The following is a 14,126-nucleotide window of genomic DNA, read 5'->3' on the forward strand; positions in this document are numbered from 1 at the left end:
GCGGAAGAGAGGAAGTCTGTGCGTCTCCAGGCTGTGGCCGTTGCCTGGACACCACTCACACACAAACACACCCCAACCATCCTCTCACCCAGCACCTGGGCTGGAACAAGGAAGAGGAAAAGTTGGAAGGGAGGAGCTCCCAGAATAGTCACTGACCAGGACCTGAAGGAACCCAGGGTGGGATAGACAGATTCTGCAGAGGAAGAACAAAGCTAGCAACACCCAGCCCTGACCCTGTCCCCATCTGGAGCTGGCTCCTGCCCTCTGGAGGACAGTGTCTGGTTCCTTGGCCTGGTTCCAGCCCCTAAACACTCGCACAGGAACTCACTGGCACTAAGGACACATACACAGAGCATTAACAGGATGCCAGGCAACCCCATTCTGAGCCCCTGCCCTGTACTATGTCACTGCTCCACAGAGCCCTACAAAGCCTCCACACAGACCTTCCACTGCAGAGCTCACTTGTGACATGTGCTCTCGGCACCTGGTGACAACGGTCCTGGCTCTGCATGTGTGCTGTACGCACGATGTCCGAGCTCACCAGCAGCCCCCAAGCAAGCTGCCATCACCCCGTCACAGAGGACAAGGGGCACCCAAAGCCCAGTAAGTCAGGCGGCATCCTGGCACCTCAAAGGCCATCTGGTCCCAGCAGACAGCCTTTGTGGAGTTCTCATCAGTTAAGACACTGACCAGAGCTCAGGCTCGTCACTGGCCTCCTGACAACCCTATCACCAGCTAAGGCCACTGCCCCCCCCCAACTCCAAAGCATGCTGGGAACAGAGCAGAGCCGGCACAGGAGGCCGGGGTGCCTCTCCTGCAGCCCCTCACCGCCGTCACTCCCAGGCACAGATACTAGTCCCTTTCCTCCAACGCCTTTCTGCAGCTTCTTCCAGTTCCGTCATTCCCTTAGCACAGGCCTCTACCATGTCCTCGAGCCCCTCTGATCTGTCACCTCAGTGCCCACCAGCCCCCAGGCCTGACTCAGTCCCAGACCCCAGGGAAGACACAGGGAGACATGGAGCACCAGGCTCAGGGAAGAGACTTCGTCCGAGCTTAGGGGAGCAGTCCGGGCTGACAACAGGCAGCACAGAGTCCCACACATGGCCTCAGGTAGGTCAAACGCTGCCTGGGCCTCCTTTCCTCTCCTTCCTGCCCAACTTGAAGCCAGGCCAGCCTGGGGCCAGGATCTCCTCGCTCATCCACCCTGACCACCCTAAGGCTGGGCTCAGCTCGGGAGGCTGCAGTCCAGACCTCGCTCCCAGGCTGCCGGTCTGCCTCGGTGACTCCGGGCTGGCAACAACCTTGATATGACACTATGGGTCCCTAAACCTGGCCAATGACATTTGAGAGTGGAGCAGAGGGAAGAGTTCTGTGACCAATGACAGTCACAGCAGCAGCGGGAGGACTGGGGGAGACAGCAGCAGCCTCCAGGCATTTGAACCCCTCCTCCTCTGGGGGGTCTGCCAGGTCCCAGTCCACAGCACCAGTGACTCACCTCTTACCCCTCACCAGTCCACTTTTCCCAATAATCCTTTTACTTTGAGACAGAGTCTCACTCTGTCACCCAGGCTGGAGTGTAGTGGCACAATCTAGGTTCACTGCAACCTTCACCCCCCGGGTTCAGGCGATTCTCCCGCCTCAGCCTCCCCAGTAGCTGGTACTACATGCATCTGCCACCACACCCAGCTAATTTTTGTATTTTAGTAGAGATGGGGTTTCACCATGTTGGCCAGGCTGGTTTCGAACTCCTAACCTTGGGTGATCCGCCCACCTGGGCCTCCCAAAGTATTGGGATTACAGGCGTAAGCCACCACGCCCAGACTCCCAATATTCCTTCTAGGGTCGGGCGCAGTGGCTCACACCTATAATCCCAGAAGTTTGGGAAGCCCAGGTGGGCAGATCACCCGAGGTCAGGAGTTTGAAAAGAGCCTGGCCAACATGGTGAAACTCCATTTCTACTAAAAATACAAAAATTAGCCAAGTGTAGTGTTGGGTGCCTGTAGACCCAGCTACTTGGGAGGCTGAGGCGGGAGAATCGCCTGAATCCGGGAGTGGAGGTTGCAGTGAACCAAGATTGCGCCACCGCACTCCAGCCTGGGTGACAGAGCAACACTCAGTCTCGGAAAAAAAAAAAAAAATTCTTTTAAAGCACAATCATAAGTACCTCTACCTGCTCAGTGATGTGCACTCCACCAAGCCTGCATCCAGGCTCCGATGCCCCTGCCCAGCCAGCTCACTGACTGACCTCCGTGCCCACGGTGACCCCAGTGCCCTGGGGAGGCCGTGCCCCACACCACCTCGCCAGTGCTCCTGGGGCTGCCACTTCAGGTGTCTCCTGCAGAGCCCGTGGCTGCCTGAGGCACAGTGCTGGATGGCTATCCAGAAGGCCCTGCGGGTCTGGGTGGATGGGGGCATCCCAGGCACTCCAGGCAATGGTGTTGATGGTACCAGCCGGGGCGCTCCGGCACCTGCCCTGTGCTGACTGCTCTAAACAGGACTTCACAGCCATTACCTCCACCAACTCTCACAACCACCCTCCAGGGAACCGCGTCATTTTACAGGAGAGGAAACTGAGGCACACTGAAGTAAACAGCCATGCCCCAATCTAGGGGTGGGTGGGCAGTGAAGCCGGCACTCTCAGCCTTTAGAGGTTGAATTCTCAGGGTGCAGAGCCCTTGTCAAGCACAGGGCCTGTGTAGTGGACACTTATGGGATGAACGAGCGAGTTCCGGCTGGGCCGGCTCCAGCACTCACTCTGCCTGAGGGACCAGCCCTGGCCACAGTGACCCCGCCTCTCATCTCAGGGAGGAGCCTGTCATTTCCAGGCCCACCCTGGAGGGACCCGTCTGGATGGTAAGCTCCCTGTCCGCCTCGTCCCCAGCTCCTAGTGCTTACTCAACAGACTCCCCTGGATTCGGGGTGGAGGGCTGTGGTCCTCAGGTCCCTCCCAGACCAGCTGTGACAGCACAGCTCGGCCAGAGACCTGAGTTCTCCTCCAACCAGGCACCACTAGAAATCTAGGGACTTCTCAGGCCTCCCACCCCGACCCAGGCACCACTGACCTCCCCAAACATAACCATTCCACCCCTTTGCCTGCATGACCACCACGTGACAGCAGGTTCCCCACACTCGACTGTAGGTGCCCCTTGCTCGTCCCCCTCCCCGCAGCCATGCAGAGCTTGCTGAAGGTAAAATCAGACCCGCCCTCTCGTCAGGTCAGCGCCTGGGACTCTCAATGGCCTCCCATCCCTACTCGCCCAGGCCACGCTGGCCCTCTGTTTCCAGAACACACAAAGCTTGGGTCTACCTCAGCAACTTTGTCTTCCTTTTGTCTCACTTCTTCTCATCTTCGGATCTCTTACCAAGCATTCACCTCACAGAAGGGCCTTCCCTGGCCTGCCTGGCTCAAGCAGCCAGCCCCGCCTTTGTCACCACTGTCTCCCTGAGCTGTGCACTCTGACCTGCCGCCTGGAAGCATGTCTATGACACAGCAATGAAGCGCCGGAGGTACACACTCATGGCTCTACAATGCTTCCTTCAGAACCTTCCTCCTAGGTTACCATGGGCATCTGAGGGCGGCACCTAGCACGGAACCTGGCCCTGGCAATAAATGCTCACAAATATTAGCTGAAAAGTAAACCTCATTTTCACAAGGCCCCAGCTCCTCCCAGGCAAGGAGGCTGCTGCACCTGTCAGGGCGTGGACAAAGTGAAATCACTCCCACTCTGGCCCCTCCCAGCCACTCCTACAGGGTCCCTAAATCAGGAGGTGGGGGAAAGTGCAAGACGGCCCTGGGCAGGCTGGGGAGGCTAGGGCTGGCCCTCACGGCTGACCCAGGCAGGCAATGGGTGTGTATCTTCCCCTGTGTCGAGAGTGATGAAGGCACCACCACCTCACAAGGAAATACAACTATGTCCTTTGCTTGCTCTGAGAACCTCTGTGTAGAGCACAGTGGTAACTCCCCACCTCCCCACTTCTGCCCAGATGCTAGACCTCCTCGAGGGACCATCCCCTACTTCCCATCCCACTTGACGAGGAATGCGACAGGCCGACCACCAAGTGTCCATGTCACAGATGAGAAAACTCAGGCTCAGCAAAGGTGACTCACCAGCGTGCTGACGGCAGCGGGAGGGGGCATGGATTTCCTGATCTGGGTGTACCTGGGACCAGAATAATCTCAAGGGGCAACCGCCAAATTCATCATGACTCTGCCAATTTCCGGCCTAAGGCTGTGGCAAGCGAAGCACCGAGACGTGGCAAGCACACACACAGAGCCTCTTTCTCCGTGGGAGACCAGGCAGGCCGAAAGGCTGACCGCGCCACACCAGCAAAGCCAGTCCCAAGGAACCACACGCCACAGACTTCCACCTACGTGAAGCATCCAGAACAGGCAAATCCATAGAGACAGAAAGCAGATTACAGGCTTTCAGGAGCTGGAGGGGTTTGGGGGACATTCCTGAAAGGAAAGGGTGATTTTAAAAAAGTTCCAAAATCAATTATGGTGATGTTTCCACAATGCTGTGAATATACTAAGAACCACTGAATTGTATACTTTATTTATTATTGTTTTTCTTGAGGCAGAGTCTCGCTCTGTTGCCCAGGCTGGAGTACAATGGCGTGATCTGGGCTCACTGCAACCTCCAGTTCCCGGGTTCACGCAATTCTCCTGCCTCAGCCTCCCGAGTAGTGGGGACTACAAGCGCGCAACACCATGCTCGGCTGATTTTTTTTTTGAGACAGAGTCTCGCGCTGTCACTGAGCCTGGAGTGTAGTGACGCAATCTCAGCTCACTGCAACCTCCGCCCCCCGGGTTCAAGCAATTCTCCTGCCTCAGCCTCCTGAGTACCTGGGATTATAGGCATGCGCCACCAGGCACGGCTAATTTTTTTTTTGTATTTTTTTTTTTTAATAAAGACGGGGTTTCACCGTATTGGCCAGGCTGGTCTTGAAGTCCTGACCTTGTGATCCGCCTGCCTCGGCCTCACAAAGTGCTGGGATTACAGGCATGAGCCACCATGCCCGGCCTAATTTTTGTATTTTTTTTTAGTAGAGATGAGGTTTCACCACGTTGGCCAGGCTGGTCTTAAATGCCTGACCTCAAGTGATCCGCCTGCCTCAGCCTCCCAAAGTGCTAGGCTTATAGGCGTGAGCCACCACTCCTGGCTGTATACTCTAAATGGATGAACTGTATGGAAAACCTCAATAAAAACTGTTGCAAAAAAAAAAAAAAAAACCTGCCTCAGGCCATCGGCCATGGCAGGGCCAGAGCCCGGGCCAGGCTCAGGCCTTGTACTATGCCCCAGCGTCCACAGAGTGAAGCTGCCAAGGCTTCCCCCTGGGGCACTCACCCAGGTTACCTCTTCCCCATCCCTCACCACCAACAGCCCTAAGCTAGGTGAGCCACTCCACTATGGGGGCAGGATAGGAGCAGCATCAAGCCCGCATCTGTAGAAAATCCATGAACCCGAACTTGCAGACACTTGTCTCAGCTCCACAGCAAGACCAAGTGAAGAATTCTTATTATTCCGACAGTTTCATGTGGAAAAGGGGCCCAGAGTGGCAGAGCCACATGGCTAGCAAGAGGCTTCCAGTATGCCCTGGTCTCTAAACAAGAGGCAGAAATTCTCATACTGAGGCCCACCGTTCACTTCCAAGATACCTGATTAAAGGGCACAGGCCATAGCCCTCGGCCCCCAAACCTCCTACCCCTGCTACAGACTAACCCTCTGCTTTGGGGATGGTAAGCATCAGGCTTCCCCTCCAAACCCAGCTCCCCAGAGAACTGGGGCAGGGGCTGCCAGAACGAGACAGGAGGGTGCTTGCTGGTGCGTGGCATCCAAGAACCTTGGCCCCGAGAACCCAGACAGTCCCTTGAACTCTCCCCCTTAAGTGGCTCCTATGAAAACCAGAGTAGACGGAAAGGCTCAAACGCAATCGGGTGGTCGACACTCTACAAACCTCAATTCTCAGACTCTAAACAGAATGAAGATGCAAATACGGAAGAACAGAAAAAAAGAGAAAAAAAAACTTTCTCCCACCACAAACTCTGAATGCACTATGGCCTGAAGCCCTCTCAGTCCCCTCTCCCAACTTAATGAAGCCTGCTAGAACCCCTGGGAATGGGGCAGGAGAGGTGGGTTTCACGCTCACTCTCTAACTAGGTGAACCTGGGCAGGCCCTTGACTTCTCTGAGTCTCGTTTCCTCATCCGTGAAAACGAGACACAGCCCACCAGGGCGGGCTGCTGTGAAAAGGCACAGAGCTAAAGCAGGTGGCCCTGACACAGCAGGAGCTCGGCAGGTGCAAGTCCCTTCCGGTCCAACCCTAAGGCCACGTCCAGACGCTTCCTGGCAGGACAGGTAGGGACCGTCACTACCCCAAAGGTGATGGTGCTAAACACAGAGGGGCAGGAGAAAGACTCTACCCATTTGCCTAAGTGACTCAAGTACTTTTCCTCAGACTATTCGGATACTACTGCAGGCGCCATGCACCCCGCCACCCCCATTCTTTGCAACTTTTAGCAACTTCAAAAAAGCGGAAGTGACTACCACTAGTTTTTAGCTACCGTTTGAAAACCAAGAGTCTGGCTGCAAACGGAAGAAGGGGAAATTGTAAATGAGAAAGGAAGCCATTAAAAACGAAAACTACCTCTGCCGTTCTCCCTCCACCAGCTCTGCACTATTGCCTCTGGTTTCTTATTTTGCTGTGGTGTTCTAGGGCCTTCAACACCAGGCACCCCTCAAGGGCCTAACAGCCCCTTCCTTCCCCTGCTTGGACAGGCACTAACTGCGGCTCCCACAAAGCCATCCCCACTGCTGCAGGCATCCGTCCAAACACAGCTCTGCCGCCAGGGGACTGATGGGCCCACGCTTCATCTGTCACCCCTCCTCAACCAGCGCTGACCCATGAGCACCCAGAAATGGAGGCCAGGGCACAAAGGCCCCAGGGGCCTCCAGAGACAGCCGCCTGAGCTGCCCCCACGCTCAGCAGAAGTTCCAACGCCTGGACCCCTGGCCAGTACCCTAGGAAGGGAAAGAGCCTGCTACCAGCAGGTTGGCCAGCACCCAGCTCCTTAAAGGGCCCAGAGTCCCGAGGACAGCAAGACCATCTCCCTCTAATGTCCCCCAAGCCTCCGTCAGCTCTCAGCCAAATCTGAAAGGGGTTTGGGAACATCCAATTCCAGGGACGCAGTGACAGTAATGGCCACCCCACCACCTCTGAGCAGGACCTATGGGGTGTGCCGGCTGCAGAACCCAGCACCACCCACTCAGCAAGCAGGAATCAGGGACACCAATTTGGTAGAAGGGGACCTGTCCAAGACCCAAGATGATGATGAGCGAGGGCTTTCCTGTGGCTTGGGAAAGCCTTGGGGAGGGTCCCCACTTAAAGAGGACCCTCAGTGGCTCCCCCTCTGGCCCGAGAAGCACACCCTCCCAAGGGAGCTGGCAGCCCTGGTCCAACCCCAGGGGATGGAATAACTGGGAAACAGAAGAGTCTAGAAACACTGGCCAAGGACTGGGACGGGGACTTGAACGCCCACATTCAGATCGTCTCCTGAACCGGCCACAGGTTTAAAAGAAAAAAAGGAAAAGACCAACAAACAGATTTTGAAATAGTTCTTTGGAAAAACAGAATGGGGCAGAGTTAGTGTTACAATGTGATCCGAAGTCAGAAAAGCTTGCATTCCCATTTTACCTCCCCAAACTGAAATCTCTGTGGCCTAGACCAAGGATCTCACCCCACCGAGCCCCAGTTTCCTTCTCCGGGAAATACCTCACAGATGGGGCTACTGTAAGGCAGCACCCTGTGGAGAAAGACCCACAAAACTGGCGTGCAAAGGAAAAACCACGGTTTGGTATGGAAAGGCGGGTGAGCCCCACCAAGCCGGGTGTCGAGTGATTCCTACTCTGGGAAGGCCCCTCACTCTCACCAAAGCTCCCTGGCCTCTCTCACCTCATCTCTTGCTATCTCCCGCGTGGGTGCCACACCTGACTGCCCTCGGCCCGCACTGGGCCGCTCCCTCCTCCTTCCCTGAGCTCTTCGAGCCTGACTAGCTCCTCCTGGGTCCTTCAGGCCCCCACACAGACACCACTTCCTCCAGGGAGCCTCCCCACTGCATCTGTGTTAGGGGCCTGCTCCACACTGCTTCCACAGCATGCCACAGTCACCCTAGGACAGCACATGAGCCTCGGCTCTGTGACAGGATGTACCTGTTCAGTCATCTGCCTCCCCCTGAAACATGCTGACTTCCCAGGATCTAGCGTAAGGCCAGGCCCAACTAAAGCTACTTGTTGAATTAATGAAAACTGAAGCCACAGAAAGGTGTTCTGTTAAGATCACTGGGCCGCACATCCCAGAAAAAAAAAGGGGGGAGGGGTACCAGACAAGCAGATTCTCCTCTAATGGAAAGAAACAGTAGATGAACCAACAAAAGCTAACGGCCACAAAGATGGTGGCAACTCGCAATACACAACTCAACAACACACAGCTAATGAGTCACAACAGAGCAAATGAGCCACAACGACACACAACACCCCAGCAGTGGAGCAAAGCTCTCCTTCTCTGCGCTGCCCACATTTGGGCTGGACAGTTCTTTTTGGTGCTGGGACTGCCCGTGCATTAGAGGACACTTAGCAACATCCCTGGCCTCCACCTCCACTCACAGATACCAGCAGCACTCCCCCCAGTTGGAACAACCAAAAATATCTCCAGATATCGCCAATTGTCCCCAGCTGAGAACCACTGCAACAGACACTCCCAAATCAAATAACAAAGAACGGCCAGATATGGTGTCCCACACCTATAATCCCAGCTCTCTGGGAGACTAGGCAGGAGGACTTGCTTGAGCCCACAAGTTCGAAATCAGCCTGGGCACCACGGCAGGGCACCATAGCAAGACCCAGTCTTTACAAAAAATACAAACATTAGCCGGGCGTGTACAAAAAATACAAAAATTGAGCAAGCATTGCAGCACGTGCCTGTAGTCCCAGCTACTCAGGAGGCTGAGGTGGGAAGATCACTTGAGTCCAGGAGTTCAAGGCTGCAGTGAGCAATGATTAGACCACTGCACTCCAGGCTGGGCAAAGGAGCAAAACCCAGTCTCAAAATCATCACCATCATCCAAAGAGCTACCGATTGCAGAGCACAATGTACCTTGCATTCTGCCACAGGCTTCTACAAACCTTGCACTTAATCCCTAGAACTACCCTCTGAGGAGAGCAGTCTGCTATCCCCACTTACAGATGAACAACAACCTGTCCAAGGTCTCACCACTGGGAAAGGCAGAAGCCAGACTCGGCCTAGGTCTGTCTGACAAAAGGTCCTCTAACAATTAGCTGGACTGCCTTCTCATGATCCCAATCCCAGAACTAGAGTTAGGTGGTCTCATGTAACTTATGCAAAATGATACATGTTGGGCAAAAGTTAAAAAAAAAAAAAAAGCATAACATTTTAAACAGCACAAGCAGCTCCAACAGCCATTCTACCACTAGTAAGCACACGTGGCCGGGCGCCGTGAGCATTTCCACGTGTGTTGTGCATGGATGTAAACCAAGTCCTCATCACGGGTTATTCAGGCCATCTCCAGTCCTTGCTGCATTTGCAGGGCACGGTGATGGCTAGCTCCTCGCCCTTGGGCTGGATGAAATCCCACTGCAGTTTCTCTACAACTGTGAACCCAGTACCGCACCTGACAGTCTACGCAGCTTCCTTTACTGAGACATCTTGCCTTTCAGGTGGGTGTTTATGGTCATGTCTATGTGTACAAAGAGCCAGCAAGAAAGACCCCAACCAGAGGTCCCATTCAAGGCCTGGACAAGCACCCCAGGCCGAGCTACTCTGCCCCTCACCCTCCCAACACATCTTCACTCAGGACTCCGACCTTCCTTCCTTGACATATCCGCACGTGCTGCGCCTCCCCCCCGGAAGGCCCTTCTTCCCACTCTCCATCTGTCACCTCCTACTCATCCTTCCTAGACAGAAAACCCATCCAGCCAGCCAGTCTCACCAGTGCCTTGCGCTCTGTGGCCCCCTGCAGCGCCCTAAGTTACCTCCATCACAGCACACAGGAATTGTGACTGTCCGGCTCTGCCTTTGTCCCCCCTCCAGGGACCGGCCCCACCTCCAGGGCAGGGCCTAGGGCTGATGATCCCTCCTCGGAGCCCAGCGCCAGGCGCCCTGCCTGCCCTCAGCAGGCTTCATCTCACTGAAGCAGGCCCGAGTGGTGGCTGCTCCAGAGAAGCCCCGCTCCCAGGTCCCTCGCACAAGAAACCGGAGGCGGGAGAGGGTCGGTCAAGGTGAAGACAAGCCCCGCTCCTCCAGTCCTGAGCTCCGGGGTGACAGGCAACGGATCTAAAGAGGCTGCGCCGCGGAAGAGGCGGCGGGGCAGAGATTGGGGCGAGAGAGATGGGTGTAAGCGGGCAAAGTCCAGGGTAACCAGGGGTAAAGACTCCTGGGGAGCCGGGGGACCGGCCAGAGAGGCAAGAGAGCGGAGCTGAGGCTCAGGGACTGGGGAGCGCAGCTGCAAAGAGAGCGGGTGGGAAAAGGCCGAGGGCAAGAAACTGAGACGTGGGTGGCGGGGGAGCTGAGAAGAGACTAACAGACTGGAGAGGGTCGAGGGGGAAGAAACGGGGGCCCGTGGAGAGGGAACCCGAAGGAAGGAGGGAAAGGATTCCAAGCGGAAAAGACCGGCGGGGGTCCGGAGAGGGAAAAGCCTGAGGGGACGCGGAGAAGGGAAGACGTGGGGGCCTGGTCCTGGAGAGGGAGGGTCGGGCGACACGGGCCGCTCACCTGCGAGGGGGGGCGGCGGCTCCTCGCACTCGGGGCTCATCGGGGCGCCCCCCCCGCCCCGCCGCCGGCGGCTCCGGCCCCTGCTGCGGGGCCCGGTAAATAGGGGCGGGGGCGGCGTCGGGGACTTGCGCAGGCGCCGGGGCTCGCGGGGTCCGCGCAGGCGCCCGCGGGTCGTGGGGTCCTCGCGCGCCGGGTCCTGCAGAATTGAGGGGGTCAGCGCCGGTTGGGGTTGCCGGCGGGCCGGGGGTGTCACGAGTCCGCGTAGGCGCCTCCGGGGTCCGCAGGCGAGGTGGGCGCGCCGGCCAAAGCGGGTTGCGGGCGAGCCGGTCGCGAGGCCCGCGCAGGCGCCTCAGCCGGGAAGACGGGGGAAGTTGCCTCGGTTTCCACAGTCCAACCCAGCGCCCCGCGGGAGGGGAAGACGTCCTCCTCCGCGGACCAAACGAGCCGCAGAGCCGAGCAGCGACCGACGGAAGCCGAGGCCTACTTCCTTAACCGCCCCTTCCCCAGAGCCGCTCAGTCTCCGGGCTCTGCGGCCCGCCTCAGGGCCTCCGCCGCCCGGCTCCCTCCGCCACTATCCCACAATCCCCCTAGCGCAAGACGACGCAGGAAGCCCCGCCCTCCCGCGGCTGTCTCGGTGCGCAGGTGCGGGGGGGGGGGCCGCACGCCTGGGCGGTGCAGTGCGCGTGCGCCCTCCTGCTTCCGACCCCGCCCACTCCTGAACCCCGCCGACGTAGACGCGCTTGCGCCCGTTGGTGCCAACGGTCTGGCCCGGAATAAACCCAGACAGCACAATGAGCCGGAGCTGCGCACCGGCTCCGTTCCAAGTCCCCGTGAATGTTCCGCTCCAGGATTTCCCTTCCCACTCGCTCCGTTTGGAAATCCGTTCGCTCTTATCTCTCCGGCTTTGGCTCCAGGGTCGGGCTCTTGTGAAATCCAGACCTGGTTTACACTCCAGCCAAGGCCAGGCGCCTTAGTCCCGCCCGGCTCTCGTGCTAAGTGGCCTGCGAGCCTCAGGAACCCTCAGTCCTTTCCATTTGCTGGCGATAGCCCCGGCCGGCTGGCTAGTGTTGCCAGTTCCGCCCAAAGCCGCTTCTAATAGCATCAACTGAAAGAGACCTCCTAGACCTTGTGTCTAGATTGATGAAAGCCCCATGTGGCTTTGGGCCTCAGTTTCCCCAACTTTAATAGGCCCCCCTCCCTGCCCATGTAAGAGGCCTACTGTAAAAATCGTGTGGGCGCGAGGAACTTTTTTTTTTTTTTAAGATTGCAAATTGGCCGGGCGCGGTGGGTCACGCCTGTAATCACAGCACTTTGGGAGGCCCAAGACAGGAGGATGGCATGAGTCCAGGAATTCGAGACCACCCTGGGCAGCCTAGGGAAACCCCCGTCTCTACAAAAGAAAATTTAAAAAATTAGTTGGGCATGGTGGCCCGCGCCTGTGGCCTCAGCTATTCGGGAGGCTAAGGCAGGGGAATCGCTTGAGCCCAGGCTGCAGTGAGCCGGATTGCACCAGTGCACTCCAGTCTAGAAGACAGAGGGAGAAACTGCCTCAAAAACAAAGGGCCTGGCGCGGTGGCTTAGGCGTGTACCTGAGCTCAGGAGTTGCAGACTCCACGCCTGTAATCCCAGCACTTTGGGAGGCTGAGGAGGGCGGATTGCGTGAGCTCAGGAGTTCGAGACCAGCTTGGGCAACACGGTGAAACCCCGTTTCTACTAAAATACACAAAAAAAGCCGGACGTGGCGGTGTGCGTCTGTAATCCCAGCTACTCGGGAGGCTGAGGCAGGAGAATTGCTTGAATCCAGGAGGCAGATGTTGCAGTAAAAAAAAAAAAAGGCCAGGGGCGGTGGCTCACGCCTGTAATCTCAGCACTTTGGGAGGCCGAGGCAGGCGGATCACAAGGTCAGGAAATTGAGACCATCCTAGCTAACACAGTGAAACCCCGTCTTCACTAAAAAATACAAGACAATTAGCTGGGCGTGGTGGCGGGCGCCTGTAGTCCCAGCTACTCGGGAGGCTGAGGCAGGAGAATGGCGTGAACCTGGGAGGCGGAGCTTGCAGTGAGCCAAGATCGCGCCCTCGCGCCACTGCACTCCAGCCTGGGCAACAGAGCAAGACTCTGCCTCAAAAAAAAAAAAAAAAAAATTCCAATCCATTTGTCCTTCACATCTGTTAGCTTTTTATTTTTATTTATTTATTTATTTTTTGAGACAGAGGCTGGAGTGCAGTGGCATGATCTTGGCTCACTGCAACCTCTGCCTCCCGTGTTCAAGTGATTCTCGTGCCTCAGCCTCCTGAGTAGCTGGGATTACAGGCGTGCACCACCACTCCTGGCTTTTTTTTTTTTTTTTTTTTTTTTTGAGAGTCTCTGTCACCCAGGATGGAGTGCAATGGTGTGGTCTCAGCTGACTGCAACCTCTGCCTCCTGGGTTCAAGTGATTCTCCTGCCTCAGTCTCCTGAGTAGCTGGGACTACAGGTGCTCGCCACCACACTTGGCTAATTTTTGTATTTTTAGTAGAGACGGGGTTTCACTATGTTGGCCGGGCTGGTCTTGAACTCCTGACCTTGTGATCCGCCTCCCAAAGTGCTGGGATTACAGGTGTGAGCCACTGCGCCTGGCGTAATTATTGTATTTTCAGTAGAGATGGGGTTTCTCCATGTTGGCCGGGATGGTCTCGAACTCCTGACCTCACGTGACCCGCCTGCCTCGGCCTCTCAAAGGGCTGGGATTACAGGCATGAGCCGCAGTGCCCAGTCCTGATTGCTTCAACCTTTGTCACTTTCACCAGCATTCACTAATGAACACTTGTCAGCAGTTTGGTTTTTCAGCCATGTCTCTTCCGGTCTCTGCTATTTCTAGAGTTTTTGTTGAACACAGTGTTGTTCGGTCCCTGTGTTACCTATGTTGCATGACAGTCTCAGTAGCGTGTGTCATGTGCACAGTTTGGAGCTGCAGGTATGAAGGTTGGTAAGACTGGTTCTGCTCCCCATCTTTCACGCACCATCTCATAATAAAAGGCAGGTACACATCAATGAAGCCCAACTGTGTTAGCATATTTCAAGTCTCCAGTGGCCTCCCATCCACCACTGTCCGTTGATCAAATAAAGTCACATAATCCGGCCAGGCTCGGTGGCTCACGCCTGCAATTGCAGCACTTTGGGAGGTCAAGGTGGGTGGATCATGAGGTCAGGAGTTTAAGACCAGCCTGGCCAACATGGTGAAACCCCGTCTCCACTAAAAATACAAAAATTAGCCTGGCGCGGAGGCAGGCGCCTGTAGTCCCAGCTGCTTGGGAGGCTGAGGCGGGAGAACTGCTTGAACCCGGGAGGCGGAGGTTG

At 56.4% G+C, this 14,126-nt stretch overlaps 1 protein-coding gene across 1 annotated transcript in view; it reads right to left on the minus strand.

Annotated features, from left to right (window-relative positions):
- Positions 1 to 11,384, minus strand: part of PPP6R1 (protein phosphatase 6 regulatory subunit 1) — a 32,931-nt gene extending 21,547 nt beyond the window's left edge. The window contains exon 1 of the mRNA XM_030942639.1: positions 10,788 to 11,384. The gene's annotated coding sequence lies outside the window, so the exon portion shown is untranslated. The remainder of the gene's footprint in view (positions 1 to 10,787) is intronic.
- Between the last annotated feature and the right edge of the window lie 2,742 nt (positions 11,385 to 14,126).

Source organism: Rhinopithecus roxellana, chromosome 12 (genome assembly GCF_007565055.1).
Source record: "Rhinopithecus roxellana isolate Shanxi Qingling chromosome 12, ASM756505v1, whole genome shotgun sequence".
In the NCBI taxonomy this organism is placed as follows: Eukaryota; Metazoa; Chordata; class Mammalia; order Primates; family Cercopithecidae; genus Rhinopithecus; species Rhinopithecus roxellana.